This window comes from Akebia trifoliata, chromosome 13 (genome assembly GCF_017979445.1).
Source record: "Akebia trifoliata isolate Shusen 1 chromosome 13, ASM1797944v1, whole genome shotgun sequence".
Lineage (NCBI taxonomy): Eukaryota > Viridiplantae > Streptophyta > Magnoliopsida > Ranunculales > Lardizabalaceae > Akebia > Akebia trifoliata.
The window spans coordinates 9,979,347-9,983,157 of NC_141387.1; the positions used below are offsets into that span (position 1 = coordinate 9,979,347).

Below are 3,811 nucleotides of genomic sequence, written 5' to 3' on the forward strand. Positions count from 1 at the left end.
TATATATATTAAGCCTTTAGCTACGATCGCCGACCGTCGCTATAGGCTATTCTTTAAAAAAAAATATATTCGGTCCCCAACTAGGACTCGCCCAATCTGGAAGTCCAAAAAGTAACACATCTAATTTCAACCAACCACAAAACACATTCAGGCCTCAATCCTACATATGGCAATTTTCAACCTTAGCGAACATGTACATGTACATCTATTTATATCCTGTTTAGTATTACAAGGTTGATATAAAAAAAGAAGCATTTAGTTAGAATATGGAGTCCAGATATTGGTTACGACGACGCCTGTTAAATTCCAATAGGCTTCCATAGGTACGACCTGCCACTCCAACAAAAAGAGCCTCAGTGTCTGGGCTGATGATATCCCTGTAATCTCCGCAAAAAAATCAATCTCCTGTCTTCGGCTATACCCAAACTGTGTATCATAGATGTGAACAAAGTCTGTTGGTTCGGCCATGGCCATAAACCTGCCATCTGAAGTGAACTTAATGCCTCTTATTGCACCCATTCTTCCTTTAAGTACATCGAGGGATTGCGATAGATTCCTTATGTCCCACAACCTGCATGTAGTGTCCTGATTTCCGGTGGCAAGGATCTGCCCATCTGGGTGCCATGCCGATGCAAAGGAATAGTCTAAGTGTCCTCTTAGATTCCCCACCACCTACAAAGAGAGAAATATATTCGATGTGTCTTCAATTGCAAGAAGAGATAAGTTATGTACACAATCAACAAGACGATGCTACTTGCCCTCAACAACAGGTGAGTGGAGCGGATAGTCTCACTGGCTGTAATAGTTGTGTATCTGAATATCAATGGCAGCAAGTGGCACAACAAGCCGAGCAATAGGAGTTGTGAATTTACGTCGGCTTGCTTCTGTAAAATCAATAAAGACATGTGATGAAATTACAAACAACTATGAATTGGGTTTAATTGTGATGAATTGATCAGTGATGGGTCTTACTCTATCATATTTTTGTTCTTTTTTTAGGTTGGCTAGGCCTCCACAGAAGAGAGATGTCCCAAGAACAAGAAGAAGGTTTGATATGATGGAACCCAAGAGAGAGTACTTCACCACATCAACTTTTCTATCATATAGAGCAAATAATGCTATTATTAGCTCTGTTGCATTACCACATATTGCATTAAGAAGCTCCCCAACTGCAAATTCAAAGAATTATAAATCACCATTTCATTTTCCAAAATAGGAGAGAGAGAGAGAGAGAGTGTGTGTGTGTGTTGGTAGAAAATACCTGTTGGACCAGTATAATACGCAAGTTGTCTGCAAAAGTAACAGAAAATTAAACAAAAATCCATTAAAAAAAATCAAAATTTATATTTAAACATACAATTCTTTGCTTGATTAGCAAAAAATAAAGACTTACTCAGTGAGAAAGCTAACTCTTTCAGCAAGTGGAGTAAGCCCAAGCAAAGTCAAAGTAAATATCCATGGCTATTTGGAAACAAGAATAAAAATGACCCATTAAGAAAATAAAAATGCTAATTAACCTTTTTTGACAAAATGCTAATTAAATATTAATATTTAATCAATGAAGAATGTATAACTGAGTTAAACAAGAGTGACACCAACACTCCTAACTTATGCATCACATATTGTCCACTAATTCACAGATTCACATTATTTCTAAGGAATTATTTTACATAATCAAATTATTTAAAAGAATGATTTCTCGTATTACTTATTTGCTTTGTATAACCCATTTTAAGATAAGTCTATAGGGATTTGATTGTGGGGGCATAATTAGGTTTGATAACGTGTATTAATAAGACGACCCCACATGGCCACTAATACAAAGAAAGACTAAGTCAGACGTGACATGTATTGTCTCCTTCGAAATCAATAAGACCATTCGACGGATGAGCAGAATAGTCGAGACATTCGTACAATATCTCAGTCAACTCCTTGGGAGGACTCAAAGTGATAGGGGAAGAAGGTGAAACACTCGGCTGGGCAGAGCCGAGAGATTAGATCATTAAGGAATGATTACAAAATAATAAGGGGATCAGATCGAACCCAAGTAGACGATTACCTAGGATCTTTACGATTCTAATTAGAATCCAATTCCATGCTAAAATAGAAAGAAATCAATATAAGGAAGAATTGTGGCATAACACGGAATCAACAAAATAAAGATAGCTAGATCCTAATTCAAGTAGGATAAAAGAATATATGCAGAAGTTTTTTTTGTTAAGAAAAAAGTTATCAATATGTAAAGAACTCTTGGAATTTATATAATATTTGAGACTTTTAAGAGGGAACATGAGAGAGATTATCCTTGGGATACAAGTATGGGGGTGAGGTAATTTCTTTTTACCCACATAGACATTTCCAACATCTCGAAATTAGCCTAATCAACAATTTGTTAAGCCTATTTAGTTAATTCTTAGTTTAGTGGGTATTGCTTCCCAAATTACATTTTCTCATTGTTTAGCATTCAACTAGCATTGGATCATTGAAAAGTCCTTTTTAGAATGTATAAAAACATATGTATGATTTGGGGAGGTCATCAATTCCAATTATTTACAAAATTGTCCACTTCTTTTGATCGTAGTTAGGTAAAGCTTGTAAATTATGTATTTAGAATATTTTGAAACAAAATATGCTTAAAATCAAAGTTTCAATGAGTTTTTCAGCCTTTGTTGATTCGTCTAGAAATAATTTGATATATACTTATTTGTCTAAGAAGATTTGTAAGAAAACCACATAATAAAGAAGGAAAGAAATAATGAAAGCACCGTTGTGTTATCCCTCTCAATCCTTCCAACCCCAAAACAATGAGATTGATTGGGGTTATCATTGACTTGAATTCTCATGTTCAATTAAGAATATTAACTCTCAACTATGGGGTAGTACCACTACCAACCAGCCCAAGAGCAACACCAACGCCAATAATAAAGAAGTAAAGAAAGTGAGAAAAAACTGAGGGAAAAGAAGGGAGTTCAATGTTGAGTCTTTTTTCTCTTATTCCTACCACAAGGATGATGGATCGTAATCTATCCTCTCAAGTGGCAACGTGGTTGTGTCTCCATTGAGTTAGCATGGAAAAAAAAGTGGGGAAAAGTTTTAATGCTTGAAACTCATTAAATTACAAGGAAATAAAGGGGCTACAAAATAAAAATGAAATTAAAACTTACAAGATGAGAGTTAAAACTCCAACAAGAAAATCAAATAAAATAACTCTTGATTACAATTTGATAGAGTTTTCACTCTAAGAGTTCTCTCACTCGGTAGATGATGGTAGAAAATGAACCATCCTCAAAACCCTCCAGAACTCCCCTATTTATAGAATTATAGGGGAGCTTTATACAAAAATTCAATAAAAAAAAACAAAATCTCTCCAAGGATTTAGTTCTGTCAAGATAAAAAATGGCATTCATTATCTGTCAACTTATGATTTTTCTTCTTCTTTTTCTTCTGATTCTTATTGATTTGCCTTCATTCCTTCTCTTCATTTGTGTTGTCTTTCTTATACTTCACTTCCTGAACAAAATTGTGTCTATTTCAGACACCACATAGGGGGTGGGACCGTAGCATCAAAACACATAGATGCAAGAGAGTAGCTATCTAAGTGGGGAGCAGAAAAAGCGAAGTGTTTCAGAAAACCCCATACAAATGGGTGTTCTTTTTGAAAATATGTAAAGTTATTGAAATGTCAAGAACAACGATCAAGATTGAAATTGATAGGTACAAACACATTTACAAAATAATAGAGAGATAGAGAGAAGGGAAGGGAGGGGAGGGGAGGGGAAAACCATTGATCATATGATATTAGAAGTTGCAA

At 35.1% G+C, this 3,811-nt stretch overlaps 1 long non-coding RNA gene across 1 annotated transcript; it reads right to left on the reverse strand.

Moving 5' to 3' along the window:
• Window positions 1-759: 759 nt before the first annotated feature.
• Window positions 760-1,303, reverse strand: LOC147387785 (uncharacterized). The gene is made up of 3 exons (XR_015171375.1): window positions 1,262-1,303; window positions 973-1,169; window positions 760-884 (listed from the first exon to the last, which is right to left on the reverse strand). It is a non-coding gene; the product is annotated as an uncharacterized LOC147387785 (long non-coding RNA).
• Window positions 1,304-3,811: the final 2,508 nt, after the last annotated feature.